The sequence below is a fragment of the Pseudophryne corroboree genome, chromosome 1 (assembly GCF_028390025.1).
Source record: "Pseudophryne corroboree isolate aPseCor3 chromosome 1, aPseCor3.hap2, whole genome shotgun sequence".
Lineage (NCBI taxonomy): Eukaryota > Metazoa > Chordata > Amphibia > Anura > Myobatrachidae > Pseudophryne > Pseudophryne corroboree.
Window position 1 is genome coordinate 781,440,648 of NC_086444.1, and position 23,253 is coordinate 781,463,900.

At 45.5% G+C, this 23,253-nt stretch overlaps 1 pseudogene; it reads right to left on the reverse strand.

Annotated features, from left to right (window-relative positions):
• Positions 1-23,253, reverse strand: part of LOC134945066 (alcohol dehydrogenase 1-like) — a 115,700-nt pseudogene that overhangs the window by 31,954 nt on the left and 60,493 nt on the right.

Here is a 23,253-nt window from a genome sequence, read left to right on the forward strand (position 1 = left end):
CCGTTACCAAATACCATCTAGGTTCCACTTCTCTAGGCAGGCGATACCGAGAATGCACACGGACGTCAGAAAAAGACTCACCAGTGTCCTAAAAAATGCAGTTGTACCCAATGTCCACTTAACCACGGACATGTGGACAAGTGGAGCAGGGCAGGGTCAGGACTATATGACTGTGACAGCCCACTGGGTAGATGTATGGACTCCCGCCGCAAGAACAGCAGCGGCGGCACCAGTAGCAGCATCTCGCAAACGCCAACTCTTTCCTAGGCAGGCTACGCTTTGTATCACCGCTTTCCAGAATACGCACACAGCTGAAAACCTCTTACGGCAACTGAGGAAGATCATCGCGGAATGGCTTACCCCAATTGGACTCTCCTGTGGATTTGTGGCATCGGACAACGCCAGCAATATTGTGTGTGCATTAAATATGGGCAAATTCCAGCACGTCCCATGTTTTGCACATACCTTGAATTTGGTGGTGCAGAATTTTTTAAAAAACGACAGGGGCGTGCAAGAGATGCTGTCGGTGGCCAGAAAAATTGCGGGACACTTTCGGCGTACAGGCACCACGTACAGAAGACTGTGCAAGGTTCTGATGCCCTTTGAACTTGCCACACGTGAAGTCAGTTCAGACACTGCCAGCCTGAGTCAGGTCATTCCCCTCATCAGGCTTTTGCAGAAGAAGCTGGAGGCATTGAAGAAGGAGCTAACACGGAGCGATTCCGCTAGGCATGTGGGACTTGTGGATGCAGCCCTTAATTCGCTTAACAAGGATTCACGGGTGGTCAATCTGTTGAAATCAGAGCACTACATTTTGGCCACCGTGCTCGATCCTAGATTTAAAGCCTACCTTGGATCTCTCTTTCCGGCAGACACAGGTCTGCTGGGGTTGAAAGACCTGCTGGTGACAAAATTGTCAAGTCAAGCGGAACGCGACCTGTCAACATCTCCTCCTTCACATTCTCCCGCAACTGGGGGTGCGAGGAAAAGGCTCAGAATTCCGAGCCCACCCGCTGGCGGTGATGCAGGGCAGTCTGGAGTGACTGCTGATGCTGACATCTGGTCCGGACTGAAGGACCTGACAACGATTACGGACATGTCGTCTACTGTCACTGCATATGATTCTCTCAACATTGATAGAATGGTGGAGGATTATATGAGTGACCGCATCCAAGTAGGCACGTCACACAGTCCGTACTTATACTGGCAGGAAAAAGAGGCAATTTGGAGGCCCTTGCACAAACTGGCTTTATTCTACCTAAGTTGCCCTCCCACAAGTGTGTACTCCGAAAGAGTGTTTAGTGCCGCCGCTCACCTTGTCAGCAATCGGCGTACGAGGTTACATCCAGAAAATGTGGAGAAGATGATGTTCATTAAAATGAATTATAATCAATTCCTCCGCGGAGACATTGACCAGCAGCAATTGCCTCCACAAAGTACACAGGGAGCTGAGATGGTGGATTCCAGTGGGGACGAATTGATAATCTGTGAGGAGGGGGATGTACACGGTGATATATCGGAGGGTGAAGATGAGGTGGACATCTTGCCTCTGTAGAGCCAGTTTGTGCAAGGAGAGATTAATTGCTTCTTTTTTGGGGGGGGTCCAAACCAACCCGTCATATCAGTCACAGTCGTGTGGCAGACCCTGTCACTGAAATGATGGGTTGGTTAAAGTGTGCATGTCCTGTTTTGTTTATACAACATAAGGGTGGGTGGGAGGGCCCAAGGACAATTCCATCTTGCACCTCTTTTTTCTTTTCTTTTTCTTTGCATTATGTGCTGATTGGGGAGGGTTTTTTGGAAGGGACATCCTGCGTGACACTGCAGTGCCACTCCTAGATGGGCCCGGTGTTTGTGTCGGCCACTAGGGTCGCTAATCTTACTCACACAGTCAGCTACCTCATTGCGCCTCTTTTTTTCTTTGCGTCAAGTGCTGTTTGGGGAGGGTTTTTTGGAAGGGACATCCTGCGTGACACTGCAGTGCCACTCCTAGATGGGCCCGGTGTTTGTGTCGGCCACTAGGGTCGCTAATCTTACTCACACAGCTACCTCATTGCGCCTCTTTTTTTCTTTGCGTCATGTGCTGTTTGGGGAGGGTTTTTTGGAAGGGACATCCTGCGTGACACTGCAGTGCCACTCCTAGATGGGCCCGGTGTTTGTGTCGGCCACTAGGGTCGCTTATCTTACTCACACAGCGACCTCGGTGCAAATTTTAGGACTAAAAATAATATTGTGAGGTGTGAGGTATTCAGAATAGACTGAAAATGAGTGTAAATTATGGTTTTTGAGGTTAATAATACTTTGGGATCAAAATGACCCCCAAATTCTATGATTTAAGCTGTTTTTTAGTGTTTTTTGAAAAAAACACCCGAATCCAAAACACACCCGAATCCGACAAAAAAAATTCGGTGAGGTTTTGCCAAAACGCGTTCGAACCCAAAACACGGCCGCGGAACCGAACCCAAAACCAAAACACAAAACCCGAAAAATTTCAGGCGCTCATCTCTAATATCTGGCACAGTGGAGGCATTGCATATCTGGCACTGTGGGGGCATTGTATCTCTGGCACTGTGGGGGCATTGTATCTCTGGCACTGTGGGGGCATTGTATCTCTGGCACTGTGGGGGCATTGTATCTCTGGCACTGTGGGGGCATTGTATATCTGGCACAGTGGGGGCATTGTATATTTGGCACTGAGGGGGCAATGTTACTTCATCATTGGGCATTGTGTGTGTATATTATATATGTATATTATACACACAATGTCCAGTGATAAAGTAATATGTTGCTCAGAGTCTGGCCCTGCCCCCGATCCCAATTCCCACATTGCAAACGAAAATACAGGCTTTTGCGCATGAACTAGTCATATAAATAGTTTTCACCATCTAATACTTTTGATGTGATGGTTAGTAACCATTGCATCGAAAGTTTCAATGGTAGAACATTGCCATCATATGATGGTTTGCTTTCGATGTCCATCCCTACTCCTGCATCTATTATAGTAGAAATAGTACGGAACGGCCGGGGGAACAATGGAGGAAGTGCCCCCTTCAGGGCTGGAGCCCAATGGCAAAAGACTCCATTGTCTCCGGCAGTTCCGCCCCTGCTGTCCAGCATGCAAATACTCGGCAGCGATGCAATTGCAATGAAGTTAAAAAAAAAGACAAAAAAATTATTATTTAAATAATCCTTTGATCTTAAGTAAACATCACCTTAATGCGAACTTCATGATGCTTCGGAGGAGCAACCTCAATCTCTTCAATGCTGAGCGGCTGTTTAGGTCCCCAGCATACTGCAGCCTTACATCTGATTGTCTAAAAGTAAAAATATAATTAATTATAAAAAAGCACAATAATTATTACTATTACTATTATTACTATTATCATAATAGCACAATAAGAATAAATGTAATAATAACAAGGCCTTAATAACTAACTTAAAAAGAGACAACAAATTTTCAATATTTGCAATTCCAGTGGATTTTACCAATTACTTTGATAATGAAAATATTGTTTATTGATATAAATGATGTTTCACAGATTAAACTGCAGGTTGTTCTGCTAAAAGGGGAATTCCGGCGTCCATTGCTCTCACTAATGTTATGCTTTCTAGAGATGTGCACTTGAAATTTTTCGGGTTTTGTGTTTTGGTTTTGGGTTCGGTTCCGCGGCCGTGTTTTGGGTTCGACCGCGTTTTGGCAAAACCTCACCGAATTTTTTTTGTCGGATTCGGGTGTGTTTTGGATTCGGGTGTTTTTTTCAAAAAACACTAAAAAACAGCTTAAATCATAGAATTTGGGGGTCATTTTGATCCCAAAGTATTATTAACCTCAAAAACCATAATTTCCACTCATTTTCAGTCTATTCTGAATACCTCACACCTCACAATATTATTTTTAGTCCTAAAATTTGCACCGAGGTCGCTGGATGACTAAGCTAAGCGACCCTAGTGGCCGACACAAACACCAGGCCCATCTAGGAGTGGCACTGCAGTGTCACGCAGGATGGCCCTTCCAAAAAACACTCCCCAAACAGCACATGACGCAAAGAAGAAAAAAAGAGGCACAATGAGGTAGCTGTGTGAGTAAGCTAAGCGACCCTAGTGGCCGACACAAACACCTGGCCCATCTAGGAGTGGCACTGCAGTGTCACGCAGGATGGCCCTTCCAAAAAACACTCCCCAAACAGCACATGACGCAAAGAAGAAAAAAAGAGGCACAATGAGGTAGCTGTGTGAGTAAGCTAAGCGACCCTAGTGGCCGACACAAACACCTGGCCCATCTAGGAGTGGCACTGCAGTGTCACGCAGGATGGCCCTTCCAAAAAACACTCCCCAAACAGCACATGACGCAAAGAAGAAAAAAAGAGGCGCAATGAGGTAGCTGTGTGAGTAAGCTAAGCGACCCTAGTGGCCGACACAAACACCTGGCCCATCTAGGAGTGGCACTGCAGTGTCACGCAGGATGGCCCTTCCAAAAAACACTCCCCAAACAGCACATGACGCAAAGAAGAAAAAAAGAGGCGCAATGAGGTAGCTGTGTGAGTAAGCTAAGCGACCCTAGTGGCCGACACAAACACCTGGCCCATCTAGGAGTGGCACTGCAGTGTCACGCAGGATGGCCCTTCCAAAAAACACTCCCCAAACAGCACATGACGCAAAGAAGAAAAAAAGAGGCGCAATGAGGTAGCTGTGTGAGTAAGCTAAGCGACCCTAGTGGCCGACACAAACACCTGGCCCATCTAGGAGTGGCACTGCAGTGTCACGCAGGATGGCCCTTCCAAAAAACACTCCCCAAACAGCACATGACGCAAACAAGAAAAAAAGAGGCGCAATGAGGTAGCTGTGTGAGTAAGCTAAGCGAACCTAGTGGCCGACACAAACACCTGGCCCATCTAGGAGTGGCACTGCAGTGTCACGCAGGATGGCCCTTCCAAAAAACACTCCCCAAACAGCACATGACGCAAAGAAGAAAAAAAGAGGCGCAATGAGGTAGCTGTGTGAGTAAGCTAAGCGACCCTAGTGGCCGACACAAACACCTGGCCCATCTAGGAGTGGCACTGCAGTGTCACGCAGGATGGCCCTTCCAAAAAACACTCCCCAAACAGCACATGACGCAAAGAAGAAAAAAAGAGGCGCAATGAGGTAGCTGTGTGAGTAAGCTAAGCGACCCTAGTGGCCGACACAAACACCTGGCCATCTAGGAGTGGCACTGCAGTGTCACGCAGGATGGCCCTTCCAAAAAACACCCCCCAAACAGCACATGACGCAAAGAAGAAAAGAGGCGCAATGAGGTAGCTGTGTGAGTAAGATAAGCGACCCTAGTGGCCGACACAAACACCGGGCCCATCTAGGAGTGGCACTGCAGTGTCACGCAGGATGTCCCTTCCAAAAAACCCTCCCCAAACAGCACATGACGCAAAGAAAAAAAGAGGCGCAATGAGGTAGCTGTGTGAGTAAGATAAGCGACCCTAGTGGCCGAAACAAACACCGGGCCCATCTAGGAGTGGCACTGCAGTGTCACGCAGGATGTCCCTTCCAAAAAACCCTCCCCAAACAGCACATGACGCAAAGAAAAAAAGAGGCGCAATGAGGTAGCTGTGTGAGTAAGATAAGCGACCCTAGTGGCCGACACAAACACCGGGCCCATCTAGGAGTGGCACTGCAGTGTCACGCAGGATGGCCCTTCCAAAAAATACTCCCCAAACAGCACATGACGCAAAGAAAAATTAAAGAAAAAAGAGGTGCAAGATGGAATTGTCCTTGGGCCCTCCCACCCACCCTTATGTTGTATAAACAGGACATGCACACTTTAACCAACCCATCATTTCAGTGACAGGGTCTGCCACACGACTGTGACTGAAATGACGGGTTGGTTTGGACCCCCACCTAAAAAGAAGCAATTAATCTCTCCTTGCACAAACTGGCTCTACAGAGGCAAGATGTCCACCTCATCATCATCCTCCGATATATCACCGTGTACATCCCCCTCCTCACAGATTATCAATTCGTCCCCACTGGAATCCACCATCTCAGCTCCCTGTGTACTTTGTGGAGGCAATTGCTGCTGGTCAATGTCTCCACGGAGGAATTGATTATAATTCATTTTAATGAACATCATCTTCTCCACATTTTCTGGATGTAACCTCGTACGCCGATTGCTGACAAGGTGAGCGGCGGCACTAAACACTCTTTCGGAGTACACACTTGTGGGAGGGCAACTTAGGTAGAATAAAGCCAGTTTGTGCAAGGGCCTCCAAATTGCCTCTTTTTCCTGCCAGTATAAGTACGGACGGTGTGACGTGCCTACTTGGATGCGGTCACTCATATAATCCTCCACCATTCTTTCAATGGTGAGAGAATCATATGCAGTGACAGTAGACGACATGTCCGTAATCGTTGTCAGGTCCTTCAGTCCGGACCAGATGTCAGCATCAGCAGTCGCTCCAGATTGCCCTGCATCACCGCCAGCGGGTGGGCTCGGAATTCTGAGCCTTTTCCTCGCACCCCCAGTTGCGGGAGAATGTGAAGGAGGAGATGTTGACAGGTCGCGTTCCGCTTGACTTGACAATTTTCTCACCAGCAGGTCTTTGAACCCCAGCAGACTTGTGTCTGCCGGAAAGAGAGATCCAAGGTAGGCTTTAAATCTAGGATCGAGCATGGTGGCCAAAATGTAGTGCTCTGATTTCAACAGATTGACCACCCGTGAATCCTTGTTAAGCGAATTAAGGGCTCCATCCACAAGTCCCACATGCCTAGCGGAATCGCTCTGTGTTAGCTCCTCCTTCAATGTCTCCAGCTTCTTCTGCAAAAGCCTGATGAGGGGAATGACCTGACTCAGGCTGGCAGTGTCTGAACTGACTTCACGTGTGGCAAGTTCAAAGGGCATCAGAACCTTGCACAATGTTGAAATCATTCTCCACTGCGCTTGAGACAGGTGCATTCCACCTCCTATATCGTGCTGAATTGTATAGGCTTGAATGGCCTTTTGCTGCTCCTCCAACCTCTGAAGCATATAGAGGGTTGAATTCCACCTCGTTACCACTTCTTGCTTCAGATGATGGCAGGGCAGGTTCAGTTGTTTTTGGTGGTGCTCCAGTCTTCTGTACGTGGTGCCTGTAAGCCGAAAGTGTCCCGCAATTCTTCTGGCCACCGACAGCATCTCTTGCACACCCCTGTCGTTTTTTAAAAAATTCTGCACCACCAAATTCAAGGTATGTGCAAAACATGGGACGTGCTGGAATTTGCCCATATTTAATGCACACACAATATTGCTGGCGTTGTCCGATGCCACAAATCCACAGGAGAGTCCAATTGGGGTAAGCCATTCCGCGATGATCTTCCTCAGTTGCCGTAAGAGGTTTTCAGCTGTGTGCGTATTCTGGAAAGCGGTGATACAAAGCGTAGCCTGCCTAGGAAAGAGTTGGCGTTTGCGAGATGCTGCTACTGGTGCCGCCGCTGCTGTTCTTGCGGCGGGAGTCCATACATCTACCCAGTGGGCTGTCACAGTCATATAGTCCTGACCCTGCCCTGCTCCACTTGTCCACATGTCCGTGGTTAAGTGGACATTGGGTACAACTGCATTTTTTAGGACACTGGTGAGTCTTTTTCTGACGTCCGTGTACATTCTCGGTATCGCCTGCCTAGAGAAGTGGAACCTAGATGGTATTTGGTAACGGGGGCACACTACCTCAAGAAATTGTCTAGTTCCCTGTGAACTAACGGCGGATACCGGACGCACGTCTAACACCAACATAGTTGTCAAGGCCTCAGTTATCCGCTTTGCAGCAGGATGACTGCTGTGATATTTCATCTTCCTCGCAAAGGACTGTTGGACAGTCAATTGCTTACTGGAAGTAGTACAAGTGGGCTTACGACTTCCCCTCTGGGATGACCATCGACTCCCAGCAGCAACAACAGCAGCGCCAGCAGCAGTAGGCATTACACTCAAGGATGCATCGGAGGAATCCCAGGCAGGAGAGGACTCGTCAGAATTGCCAGTGACATGGCCTGCAGGACTATTGGCATTCCTGGGTAAGGAGGAAATTGACACTGAGGGAGTTGGTGGGGTGGTTTGCGTGAGCTTGGTTACAAGAGGAAGGGATTTACTGGTCAGTGGACTGCTTCCGCTGTAACCCAAAGTTTTTGAACTTGTCACTGACTTATTATGAATGCGCTGCAGGTGACGTATAAGGGAGGATGTTCCGAGGTGGTTAACGTCCTTAACCCTACTTATTACAGCTTGACAAAGGCAACACACGGCTTGACACCTGTTGTCCGCATTTCTGTTGAAATACTTCCACACCGAAGAGCTGATTTTTTTGGTATTTTCACCAGGCATGTCAATGGCCATATTCCTCCCACGGACAACAGGTGTCTCCCCGGGTGCCTGACTTAAACAAACCACCTCACCATCAGAATCCTCCTGGTCAATTTCCTCACCAGCGCCAGCAACACCCATATCCTCCTCATCCTGGTGTACTTCAACACTGACATCTTCAATCTGACTATCAGGAACTGGACTGCGGGTGCTCCTTCCAGCACTTGCAGGGGGCGTGCAAATGGTGGAAGGCGCATGCTCTTCACGTCCAGTGTTGGGAAGGTCAGGCATCGCAACCGACACAATTGGACTCTCCTTGTGGATTTGGGATTTCGAAGAACGCACAGTTCTTTGCGGTGCTTTTGCCAGCTTGAGTCTTTTCATTTTTCTAGCGAGAGGCTGAGTGCTTCCATCCTCATGTGAAGCTGAACCACTAGCCATGAACATAGGCCAGGGCCTCAGCCGTTCCTTGCCACTCCGTGTGGTAAATGGCATATTGGCAAGTTTACGCTTCTCCTCCGTCAATTTTATTTTAGGTTTTGGAGTCCTTTTTTTACTGATATTTGGTGTTTTGGATTTTACATGCTCTGTACTATGACATTGGGCATCGGCCTTGGCAGACGACGTTGCTGGCATTTCATCGTCTCGGCCATGACTAGTGGCAGCAGCTTCAGCACGAGGTGGAAGTGGATCTTGATCTTTCCCTAATTTTGGAACCTCAACATTTTTGTTCTCCATATTTTAATAGGCACAACTAAAAGGCACCTCAGGTAAACAATGGAGATGGATGGATACTAGTATACTTATGGATGGACTGCCGAGTGCCGACACAGAGGTAGCTACAGCCGTGGACTACCGTACTGTGTCTGCTGCTAATATAGACTGGATGATAATGAGATGAAATCAATATATATGTATATATAATATCACTAGTACTGCAGCCGGACAGGTATATATTATATATTTATTATGTAATGACTGATGACGGACCTGCTGGACACTGTCAGCTCAGCAGCACCGCAGACTGCTACAGTAAGCTACTATAGTAGTATGTATAAAGAAGAAAGAAAAAAAAACAACCACGGGTAGGTGGTATACAATTATGGATGGACTGCCGAGTGCCGACACAGAGGTAGCAACAGCCGTGGACTACCGTACTGTGTCTGCTGCTAATATAGACTGGATGATAATGAGATGAAATCAATATATATGTATATATAATATCACTAGTACTGCAGCCGGACAGGTATATATTATATATTTATTATGTAATGACTGATGACGGACCTGCTGGACACTGTCAGCTCAGCAGCACCGCAGACTGCTACAGTAAGCTACTATAGTAGTATGTATAAAGAAGAAAGAAAAAAAAAACAACCACGGGTAGGTGGTATACAATTATGGATGGACTGCCGAGTGCCGACACAGAGGTAGCTACAGCCGTGGACTACCGTACTGTGTCTGCTGCTAATATAGACTGGATGATAATGAGATGAAATCAATATATATGTATATATAATATCACTAGTACTGCAGCCGGACAGGTATATATTATATATTTATTATGTAATGACTGATGACGGACCTGCTGGACACTGTCAGCTCAGCAGCACCGCAGACTGCTACAGTAAGCTACTATAGTAGTATGTATAAAGAAGAAAGAAAGAAAAAACAACCACGGGTAGGTGGTATACAATTATGGATGGACTGCCGAGTGCCGACACAGAGGTAGCTACAGCCGTGGACTACCGTACTGTGTCTGCTGCTAATATAGACTGGATGATAATGAGATGAAATCAATATATATGTATATATAATATCACTAGTACTGCAGCCGGACAGGTATATATTATATATTTATTATGTAATAACTGATGACGGACCTGCTGGACACTGTCAGCTCAGCAGCACCGCAGACTGCTACAGTAAGCTACTATAGTAGTATGTATAAAGAAGAAAGAAAAAAAACACAACCACGGGTAGGTGGTATACAATTATGGATGGACTGCCGAGTGCCGACACAGAGGTAGCTACAGCCGTGGACTAACGTACTGTGTCTGCTGATAATATAGACTGGATGATAATGAGATGAAATCAATATATATGTATATAGAATATCACTAGTACTGCAGCCGGACAGGTATATATTATATATTTATTATGTAATGACTGATGACGGACCTGCTGGACACTGTCAGCTCAGCAGCACCGCAGACTGCTACAGTAAGCTACTATAGTAGTATGTATAAAGAAGAAAGAAAAAAAAAACAACCACGGGTAGGTGGTATACAATTATGGATGGACTGCCGAGTGCCGACACAGAGGTAGCTACAGCCATGGACTAACGTACTGTGTCTGCTGATAATATAGACTGGATGATAATGAGATGAAATCAATATATATGTATATATAATATCACTAGTACTGCAGCCGGACAGGTATATATTATATATTTATTATGTAATGACTGATGACGGACCTGCTGGACACTGTCAGCTCAGCAGCACCGCAGACTGCTACAGTAAGCTACTATAGTAGTAAGTATAAAGAAGAAAAAAAAAAAAAACAACCACGGGTAGGTGGTATACAATTATGGATGGACTGCTGAGTGCCGACACAGAGGTAGCTATAGCCGTGAACTAACGTACTGTGTCTGCTGTGTTAAGGCAGAATATTTATCTTATATAATACCCTTTATGAGGTCTAAGAACACTGTACGCTAACTACGTATGAAGTACCGTAAGGGTACGCACGTTGCGTAACAATCGCTTAGCCGTGGTCGAGACGCTCAAGCGTTACGTTCGCTCACGGCCAAGAGATCACTGGCAGGCACGCTATTGGTTGCCGACTACCGTACTGATTCGCTATAGCGATGCGAACGCTCGAGACCACGAGGAGATCACCAGCGGCGCAGACGCTCACAATGTTAAACCTTTATATCTAAACCATAAACAGTGTATTATGCGGCAAACCCTTTGTGTAGTGATATGGTGTAAATGCAACACAGTATAACCTTACTAACTTTAAAGCAGTTTGAGCGTCACCGACGCTCTGAGAATACTTAACTCTATAAGAAATACACAGATACCTGGGCTTAGGGTCCAACGCCTAATATATATATATTTTGAATGATATACTTGCAAAAGAATTAATACAAATACAAATCATACACTACAATATAACATAGACTAACTAACCAGGTAACTACACAGTAAATACAATACAATTAAGTTTAAGAGAAAATGAGAGAAAGAGAAGAGAGAGAAAGATATGGCCCATAATAACAAGAGAGAAACAGTATGATTACGGAGAAAAACTTACGCACAAAGGAAATGATCGCATGCGCCTCTGGACATCCAGCTCCCGATTTTCAGCAATGATAACCGTTGAAGAGTGAGAGCTGGATGTGATCGGCCTTTCTATTTATGCCCCACACACAATGCAATTCAATGGTCCCTACAATCTCATTGTTCATTGGACACAGGAATTCCTCCTCGCATTATAACAAAAGATCATAGATTGATTCATACAGGTGGGCTGTGACTATTTCCAACAGCTCAGGTGGGAGGGAAACTGGGTTTCCCGCCGCATGGGTAATAAAGTGCAAATAAAGTAAATGTTCATAAACTTCTTATGTCCATAACTATTCGCACGAGCGATTGATCTGCTTCAAACCAACACCGGAATATTTCTAATTAAATATTCTTCCGATGGATACTAAACACCACTGTATTACTCCTGTCTGACCCTTCGTATCAAACAAAGAGGGATTTCTCTGTTCATGAACATTCTATATTAACCAAACTTTCAGAATCTATCAAAGGGACCATGATCTAATAAATACATTATATAGTGAAAATATGTAATGATTGAGTCGCACGCTACGATCACATAAACTCTACCGTAAATACGCATACCGTGCGCCTGCGGGTGCCCGCGACTGTGAGTATGCGCACGTACGGGAGAGCGTACGCATGCGCAGCACAGACCTGTGTGAGGTGCAAATATGGTAGTGTGCATAGAGATATTTTTCTGACTTTGATAGTCCACCCTTTGGCAGTCAACAATAACTGCCACCTTCTAAAACATTTCAAAAGGAGAAAAAAATATATGTCAGGGGTTAATACATTTACATGGTTGGGCAGGGGAGGAGAGGAGAAGGTAGGAAAAGGGTATGACCTAGTGAGATAGCAGAAGCATGTGTGTATGAATCCGTGCTTGGGGGTCATGTATCATCGTGCCGTACGTGTTTTAAATCAAGCTTCGAGGTATTGCGAAGTATACATTTGAATTCCTTCTTATCCCGTGGTACGGGTCTGTGGATGGGCTGTCAAACTTTACCGAGCTCTTTTCGGCTTTGGTTGTAACAAAATGGGGAAGCACATTTTAGTTGATGATACATGAATGGGGGAGATATGTGATTGCTGATATCTGTGCCTGTATTTCCTATCGACTATGTGTGTCATTACCTGAGGGTTGTAGAAATGAAGAAAAGACATAATTACGGTAAATGCGGTGGTATTCTATGTCAGGTAAATGTACATTCGTCGATTGAGGTCTTGTTTGGTGTCTGTTGAATGCAGTCTTCTTTGTGCTTTTGCTCATAAGGTGCGAGCAAAGCTGTCAATGTCCATAGATTTACAAAAGTGTTGGGCTAGCGTAATTTTAAAATTTCTAGGGAAACTGGGGATCCATGGCATAGTTCATCAAAAATCTGTGTATCAGGTTGTCAAAACTTCTTCTTTAATACATCTGTTGTCTGTATATCGGCTCATCAAATTCCTCGTCCAAGTGGGTCTTTTTACCTTGGAGGAAACGGAAAAACAGGTGAAAGAAACGGACCGTAGAAATCGCATTTTCATCACATCATTGTTTCTACATTTGGGTCATAAATCAAGTCCATTGGAATTACAGTATCATCACTCCTTAAACTCATTACCCTAGTACGACTTTTGCACTTCATTAAAGCCTGACCGCATCTAAATATCAAACCAATTGATATGACAACACCTAAGATACATAGGAGAAACTTCCCAACATCCATTATAACTCCTTGGGCCCATTCTCCTAAACCAGAGAACCAATTTCGCGGGTTCAACCCAGAGGCGTCACCAGGTGTGGTGACACCCGGTGCGCACCCCTGATGTACTGCCGCGATCGCGGCAAAAAAGGGGCGTGGCCTTTACAGCTAGGGGGCGTGGCTTCGCAGGGATACTGGTATCGTCACTCTGGGGGCGTGCACAGCATCTCCGGAGATGCTGGGCTTCCCCCAGAGACGGTCTCAGTGTGCTGTCGGCTCCTCTGCTATGACAGGAGCCGGGTGCTGTAGCGGAATTTCACACTGCAGCACCTGGCTCCTGTCACTACGGAGGAGCTGACATTTGGTGTCACCCCCTCCAGGTGTCACACCCGGGTGCGGGCCGCACCCCCCGCACCCGCCTTGTGACGCCACTGGTTCAACCATGACACCCAACCAGTCAGCTCATTACTCACAGCAGCAAGGGTGAGATTGTGTCTTCTGCGAAATTCCCACTTTAGTTGGAGAATGTCGTCCATCTTTTGGTCTATGACCTCGACCGGGTCCTCGGTGCTATTCGTAATATATGTGCAACATTTCACGCCGTATTGTGTTGCCAGTGTGACACAATATCCGCCTGTTACTGCTGTGAGGTAATTAAGAACCATTCTATGCTGGACTAGTTCTGTTTTGTAAGCTTGAAGTTCCCTTCCAGTATACCTAAACGTGTCATCATACATTTCAGTGATATTATCTAACAAATTGGCGAGCGCAGAAATGTATTTATAATTCAACACTCCTCTAGCGGTGCGAGTGATGTCTAACGCGATTAAGAATTGAATCCCGGTGGATTCACTGATCATGTCAGAGGCCGGGTGCTCTGTTCTCTCTATCAGGTGTCGCTTAACGATGTGCTCGTAATGAGTATGAGTATAAGGAGTTTGGGCAACACGGTGTATGTCTTTCATTTTGTCATGTGATGCAGTCATTACTTCAGGCAGTACTTTTCCAATATAACACAATCCTTCAGAGTTTGGGGCAAGCCACTTATACGCCTTTCTCCCGCATATGAAATATGCATCATCGGGGAGAACATATGGGACGGAGTAGGACATAACCATATTGCACACCTTCCATGTGAAATCTCCTAACCCTAATTCTTCCATCTGCTTAGTACACGTATCAGGTTGTACGATATGTGCACAGTATCCTGGTGATACCTCTCCAACTCTCGTAATCCTATTTCCTAAGGTATACCTATACCGGAAAGATTTTCCTCTACTGGCTATGTGGCGTATAAGCTCTGTATCTGTAGGCATTCTATCTGCTCTATGCGAAAAGGTAATGGTTTGATTACTCCATGACACTTCCCAATTTCCCGGCTTTCGGGGATTGGAGATGTTAAAGCATAATAGGGACCTATCCACATGGTATTGGTGGAGCTTCAAACTAGGAGGGCTGGAGATATTAAACCTCCTGTCCACCGGTCTCCCACCACTTAGCTCAAGTACCTCCCCTAACGTTAAAGGAAATGGTACTAGCCCTGACTTGCTATGACCTTGAGGTACTTGAGAGCATACCCAACAATCTGTTTTATTTAACACACTACCCACTAAAGAGTGATAGTCACTCAAGGGATGCCGGTCCATATGGATATTAAAACTGGATTGGCATTTCTTAATGCACCCATCCTCCACTACATTGTCACAGAGCCTACAGATACAGTTTTCTTCAGCTAACAATCCATCACAATTCCTTCTGTGGTCAATGCTATCGGATCGTTTTCTGATACTCGCCTTTGCTTGTTGATTATGTTGTTCTCGGAAAACTACGCCTCCATCTCTGTCATCAGAACCCATTCCAGAACCTCTCTCGAACTCCATGGTACTATCGCCGGAACAGACTGCTCTGGTCAACATCATGGTCAACAGGAAAATCCGGATCACAGTCTCTTGAGGCAAGTCCATCTTAGGAGGAGACGAAGAAGAATGAGAAGGGGGGAAAAATAATTTGAGGGAGAGGGGATGGGAAGTGGAGAAAAACAATAAAAGGGAACAGGGGATCGACAACTGCTTTTGATCTTGTGGTTCTCGATGCTCAGGTGCCGCCTTAGTCCTCCTGGAACAGACACTCTAGTGATACAACCTCTACCGTCTGTTCCTTATCACAGGACTTCTCTGGATCAACGACCTTCTTACAGTGGGACGAATGAACCCAAGTCTCTCTCTCAGCAACCTTCAATGCTGTAGTGCTAGTCAATAAGACCTGGTATGGTCCTTCCCATCTGTCAATAAGGCAACCTGAGCGTAGAAAATTCCGTATCATTACATAATCCCCAGGTTCAATGTCATGACAATTACTATCTGGTAAATCAGGAATCACTAACTTCAGATTATCATTTTGATTCCTTAACTGTTTACTCATGTTAATCAAGTATTTTACAGTCACTTCATTGTTACACTTCAAATCATCCTGAGGGTTAATCATAACATGCGGTTGTCGACCAAACAAGATTTCAAAGGGAGACAGATTAAGAGGGGACCTGGGAGTGGTTCTGATGCTGTACAGTACAATGGGTAAAGCTTCTGGCCATGTCAATCCTGTCTCTACCATCACTTTACTCAGTTTATTTTTAATAGTGCTGTTCACTCTTTCCACTTTCGCACTCGCCTGTGGACGGTATGGAGTGTGCAGCTTGCTATCAATTCCCATCAATTTACACATTCCTTGAAAAACATCACCTGTAAAATGGGTACCCCTATCACTTTCGATTATTCTAGGGATACCATATCTACATACAAATTCCTGCACAATTTTCTTAGCAGTAAACATAGCGGTATTTGTGGCCGCTGGAAATGCTTCGACCCAATTTGAAAAAACATCTATACAAACAAGTACATATTTCAAATTTCGACAAGGGGGTAATTGAATGAAGTCAATCTGTATTACCTGGAAAGGGCCGCCGGCAGGTGGGATATGAGATGGTTCTGTAGGTATTGCTTTTCCGATGTTCTTTCTCAGACAGGTAAGGCATGACATTGCCCTTTTACTCGCATGAGATGAGAATCCTGGGGCACACCAATATGCTCTTACCAACTTGCACATCCCTTCCCTGCCCAGATGAGTCAGCCCGTGAGCTGCCTCAGCTAAACATGGAAGGTATGCTCTGGGGGCCACCGGTTTACCTTGTCCATCCGTCCAGAGTCCTGAGGACTCCTGGCCATATCCCTTTGCCTTCCAGACTGCCCTTTCCTGTGTGGAACACAAATTTTGCATCTCACACAACTTCTGTGTGTTGATGGTATTAAATACCATCAGTTGTGTGGTGTCTGTCTGTCTGGGGGTAGCAGCTGCTAATTTAGCAGCTTCGTCTGCTCGGCTGTTACCAAGTGATACTGGGTCTTGGCTATATGTGTGTGCTTTACATTTGATAACAGCCACTCTGTCGGGTTCCTGTATCGCTGTTAGAAGCCTTTTTATGTGAGCTGCATGCGCTACCGGTGTACCAGCTGCCGTCATGAAATTTCTGAGGCGCCATAGGGCTCCGAAATCATGGACTACCCCGAATGCGTATCTAGAATCGGTGTAGATATTGGCTGATTTGCCCTTAGCCAATTCACATGCTCTGGTTAGGGCGACCAGTTCAGCAACCTGGGCTGAGTGAGGTGGGCCTAGCGGTTCTGCTTCTATGGTGCCTTGGTCATCTACGACTGCATATCCAGTACACAAGTCTCCCGAGTCTGACTGTCTATGACAACTACCGTCCGTGTAGAACGTAAGTTCTGCATCTTCCAGTGGGTTGTCACTGATGTCAGGCCTTGCGGTAAAATTTTTGGTCAAATATTCCATACAATCATGAGTGTCTTCCTTTGTGTTAAATCCTCCTTCCCCACCACTCTCATCTTCCACCCTTTGTGCCTGTCCAGGCACACCCGGGAGATATGTTGCAGGATTTAATGCACTGCATCTCCTTATGGTGATGTTTACGGGGGCCATTAGTGCCAATTCCCATCTTGTAAACCGCGCTGATGAGACGTGTCTGGTTTGGGCAGAATTCAACAAGGCTGACACTGCATGTGGTGTATGAATTGTGAGGTTGTGACCTAGCACGACGTCTTCGCTTTTCGTTACTAGCAATGCTTTCGCAGCAACGCTTCGCAAGCATGTGGGGAGGGATCGCGCTACCGTATCTAGCTGAGCGCTGTAGTATGCTACCGGCCTGCTGGCATCACCGTGCTTTTGGGTTAGTACGCCTGCCGCGCAACCAGCACTTTCTGTTCCGTATAGTTCAAAGGGTTTCCCATAGTCAGGCATACCCAATGCTGGTGCCTGCGTTAGGCACTGTTTAAGTCTCTCAAATGCTGTCTCAGACTCGTCTGTATGCGAAATCCGATCAGGTTTGTTTGAGGAGACCATTTCCTGCAAGGGTAACGCTAGGATGGAAAAACCTGGGATCCAGTTACGGCAATACCCACACATTCCTAAAAATGTTCTGATCTGTTGCTGGGTTTGTGGCAGAGTCATGTCTCTAATTGCTTGAATTCTATCAGCGGTCAGGTGTCTCAGTCCTTGTGTTAGACAGTGTCCCAAATATTTTACCTTAGTTTGGCATAATTGCAACTTGTCTTTGGAAACCTTGTGTCCTGTGTCTGAAAGATGAAACAGGAGCTGTTTCGTATCCTTCAGGGATGCTTCCAATGAATCAGAGCACAGTAGTAGATCATCCACGTACTGTATTAATACTGATCCACTCACTGGTTGGAAAGACTGTAAACAATCATGCAAAGCCTGGGAAAATATACTTGGACTATCTATGAATCCTTGTGGTAATCGAGTCCATGTGTATTGGACTCCTCTGTATGTAAATGCAAACAAATATTGGCTGTCAGGGTGCAGAGGTACCGAAAAGAAAGCGGAGCAGAGGTCAATAACAGTGAAAAATTTTGCAGTGGGAGGGATTTGCATTAGGATGACAGCTGGATTTGGCACTACGGGGAACTGACTCTCAACTATTTTGTTAATCCCCCTTAGATCCTGCACTAGCCGGTAACCCCTCCCCCCACTCTTTTTAACAGGGAAGATGGGACTATTGGCAGTGCTGGACGTTCTTACCAGAATGCCCTGTTGTAGCAAGCGCTCTATTACGGGATAAACTCCTAACTCCACCTCTGGCTTCAGAGGGTACTGTGGGATTTTTGGAGCTATCCTACCATCTTTTACTTGTACAACTACCGGAGCTACGTTTGCCATTAATCCAGTGTCCTGTCCATCTTTTGTCCAAAGTGACTCTGGTATCTGAGATGTCATTTCTTCTACTTGGGAGGGAGTCCTATTTGTCATAATGGTATGTGACATTAATTTTGACGGGGAGTCTAACATGTCTCGCACTTCCTGAGCGTGATTCTCAGGTATGTCCAAGAATACACCTTCAGGAGTACAATAAATGACGCACCCCATTTTACACAATAAGTCTCTACCCAGGAGATTGGTCGGTGCCGATGCTGCCAGCAAAAAGGAATGCTTGGTATGTAACGGCCCTACTGTAATCTCGGCTGGTTTGCTAACAGGGTAGTGCTGGACTACTCCCGTTACCCCTATGGCTGGAATTGTCTTACCAGTGGTTCTCATGCCCACTGTCGAATTTATCACTGATTTGGCCGCCCCTGTGTCTACAAGAAAGTTTAATGATTTACCAGCTACATTGATTGCAATTTCTGGTTCACTTCCAAGGCTTGCAATCAATTTTACTGGCTGCAGATTACAGGTATGGCCACACCCCTATTGGGTATGGTGACTTCCCTGAATCCCGCTGGCAGCAACTACTTGTGATGGAGTTAATTGGGAGCTACCAGAGGCTTGCCAGTCTCTGTTCGGGGGGTATCTTTTTGTTTCCCCTGCATGTGGCTCATAACTCCGTTTCTGCGGACCCTGCTCCCAATGTCGTGTGTCGTGTCGTTGTCTAGGGGGTTGGTATGAGTTTCGTGAATTCTTCACTCTACAATCTCGTGCCATGTGTCCCTGTTTATGACAAGAATAACAAGTAACCACATTTGACTTACCCACAGGGTTTGGTGATATAAACAAAGGCTGCCTTGTGGTCAGGGCCTGTATACTTACTGCCATTAACTTATCACCTTGTTGTTCCCTGTGTCTGGTGATGTTCCTATCGTGATCAATAGCAGCCTCTCTCAAAGTAGCCACAGACAGACCTCGCCAACATGGTTGTGTGGTCTGTACCCTAGTCTTCAATGACTCTTTTAAACCATCCATCAGTACCGATACTGCTACTTCTCGATGGTTTATGTTTGTTTTAATGTCCTCTATGCCTGTGTATTTTGCCATTTCTGATAATGCTCTGTGAAAATACTCTGCAGCTGTTTCTGACTCCTTCTGTTTAATGGAGAATATTTTGTTCCATTTAACTACGGCTGGGAAATACTCCTTTAACTGTAAACTTATTCTTTTTACATTGTCTTTGTTGTACACATCTGTAAGAGGTACATCCTGATCTAATCCACAGTCAGCTAAAAATTGAGCTGCGTCGACATTGGAGGGTAAACATGCTCTTAGCAATACTTGCCAATCTTTATTATTGGGCTCTAAAGTGTTTCCTAGGTCTCTGATGTATTTTTGGCTAGCAACTAAGTCTTTTCTAGGGTCGGGGAATTCAGACACTATGGTCCTTAATTCCATTCTGGAAAATGGGCTATACATGGCAATGTTCCTCACAGGGGTGACTCCTGATGTGTCAGTTTTCCCATTTGGAACAGCTATTACCCTAACAGGATTAACTCTAACAACATCACTCTGTGTGGGTTCTACAGCCTGTGGTGAAATGGCTTCAGCATAGTGTATGGTGCCGTACTTACCTGTAGATACGACCTCACCTATCCCTCCGCTAGGGGCCCTTGTTACTAATCTCGTGGGTGGAGCTGTGCCTACTGTGGTCTCTGCTATGGTGGCTGCTAGAGAGAGCGCTGAAATTGTTGCCGATTCGTCTTCTTGATCACACTCCTGAGGAAAGTTCAAAACAGGGTACAACTTGCACGGGTTAATACTTGCATTGGTTAATTGGTTAACATTATCTTTAACATTTACACAGTTGCTAAGTGTTTGTGTGTTACACCTTAGTGCGTCATTCTCCGCAACCAATTTCTCCCCTGATATGCATGGTGGCGGTGGGGCCGTGGCTATCAGTTTTCTGATTGAGCCAGATCCCGCCGCCTGAGCCAATCCTCTCTGTATGTCACCCTCCTGTTGCCACAACTGCAAATAATCATAATGCTTGATTCGTCTCTTTGCTGATTTAATGAGACATATCCTTCTCCTTAAATTCGTTAACACTTCTGTGCTGAAGCTACCTACTCTTGGGAATTTCTCCCCGTCATGTATTGTCATTCTCTCCCATTCATCACATAAAACCTCTGTGTGTGAACCGTATTTTTCACACATCACGTATCTTGCCGACCCGACTGGTCGGTTCACTGAATCAACCCGAACCGAGGTTGATCGCCCCCTACCTGAACAAGTGGCCCCCATAGTTCGAAGGTGTTGCTTTATTCAACCAACCCTTATGCAAACCAAAATGCTCAAAATAGGCTGACGGTGGCGGTTTACCGAGTACCCCACTCACTCGCCCACGCCGACCAATACGACCTGATCACACCGATATGGTGCTGGCGTACTCGACCCAGGGCCCCTGCGACCTGAACCTCTATTTACTGGAACCTGTGAGGGTGATCCGAAGAACACTTACTCTTTCCAGTAACTATTGGTTGTTGGATAGTTCCTGAGTGAGCAGCGAACCTCCCTTAAAATAAAAAAAATTACACAAATCACGTTAGAATGTACAAATAGCGTTTATGACCTTCGTACACAAATAGTACCGGTCAGGTTTACTAATGTACACAATTACGTGCGGTACAATCGTTCAGCACATAAGCAACTAATCTTATGTACGGAGCAACCAGTGGAATCGAAAATTGCGGCTGCGAATTCCTTCAGCCAGAGCTTGTATGGCCTATATGGGTGTTGCACCAACCCTTTCTTGGTGTTGTGCCTGTGGACTGTATAGCGGACTTCCTTGTCTGCTGTACCTGAACCTGTTGGTCTGCTATGACCTCCTGGTCTGTTACAGTATGACCTCCTGGTCTGCTACACTCTAATGCTCAAATTGTATGTTTTAACCAGGGATGCCTCCCTAGCCACCATGTACGTCACTTACACGCATGTACCTCACGAGAACTCGACTTTTCTTGTGGTTCAACCTCAAAAATTGTAAAAACAAACACTCACTCACCACATATACACTTTTGTTTCTATTTCTATTTCTGCGCAGAAATTTCTCTTTAGACCAGATGTGTTACAAATTAGGAGAAGGATCTATTAATTTAAATTTCGAATTTAAAATAAATTTGTGCGATTTATCGCCTTGCGTTATTTACCGCGTTGCGCTATTTATCGTGTTGAGAAGCGGAAAAAAAAAAACTTGTGATTTGAGTTACGTGGGCGTACCCGGACGCTCCGCTGCGTGATATACGCTGCGTGCGTCGGCCTTTGGTTTGCGTACGCAAGTCTCAGTCCTTTGTTAGAGACACGTGTACGCAAAATAAAGATCCACCGTAACACAATTTATACGTTTATCAATGTAGATGATCCTTGATCATCTACCGCGCACCACACTGACTTCGCCTTGTCTCTCAGGCAGAGCTGTGTGTTTGTCTATACTTTAACTATATTACCTTTTTACTCTTAAACTATGAAATAGCGGCAAATCTCTCTTAGCACGTTTATCAACTATACAATAGCAAACAGGAGAGTGATATATGAAAATACACGAATGAAAGAAATGCAGATATGCGTGCGTGTGTACGCAAGACAGAAAAATAAACAGTTTTAAAAGAGACTAGCGTGTTGTTCTTACCTCCGGTTCCCGGATTCCTTCAGCACCCTTTACTAAGAGAAGCAGACGCTTATCCAAACAGCACTACGAGGAATATGATCTCCCGCCCTTTGCTGCTGGATAATGTCTGCTGAAATTACCTAGTGCAGATATGTGAAGGACAGGACGAGCCCGCAATTGTTAAGGCAGAATATTTATCTTATATAATACCCTTTATGAGGTCTAAGAACACTGTACGCTAACTACGTATGAAGTACCGTAAGGGTACGCACGTTGCGTAACAATCGCTTAGCCGTGGTCGAGACGCTCAAGCGTTACGTTCGCTCACGGCCAAGAGATCACTGGCAGGCACGCTATTGGTTGCCGACTACCGTACTGATTCGCTATAGCGATGCAAACGCTCGAGACCACGAGGAGACCACCAGCGGCGCAGACGCTCACAATGTTAAACCTTTATATCTAAACCATAAACAGTGTATTATGCGGCAAACCCTTTGTGTAGTGATATGGTGTAAATGCAACACAGTATAACCTTACTAACTTAAAAGCAGTTTGAGCGTCACCGACGCTCTGAGAATACTTAACTCTATAAGAAATACACAGATACCTGGGCTTAGGGTCCAACGCCTAATATATATATATTTTGAATGATATACTTGCAAAAGAATTAATACAAATACAAATCATACACTACAATATAACATAGACTAACTAACCAGGTAACTACACAGTAAATACAATACAATTAAGTTTAAGAGAAAATGAGAGAAAGAGAAGAGAGAGAAAGATATGGCCCATAATAACAAGAGATAAACAGTATGATTACGGAGAAAAACTTACGCACAAAGGAAATGATCGCATGCGCCTCTGGACATCCAGCTCCCGATTTTCAGCAATGATAACCGTTGAAGAGTGAGAGCTGGATGTGATCGGCCTTTCTATTTATGCCCCACACACAATGCAATTCAATGGTCCCTACAATCTCATTGTTCATTGGACACAGGAATTCCTCCTCGC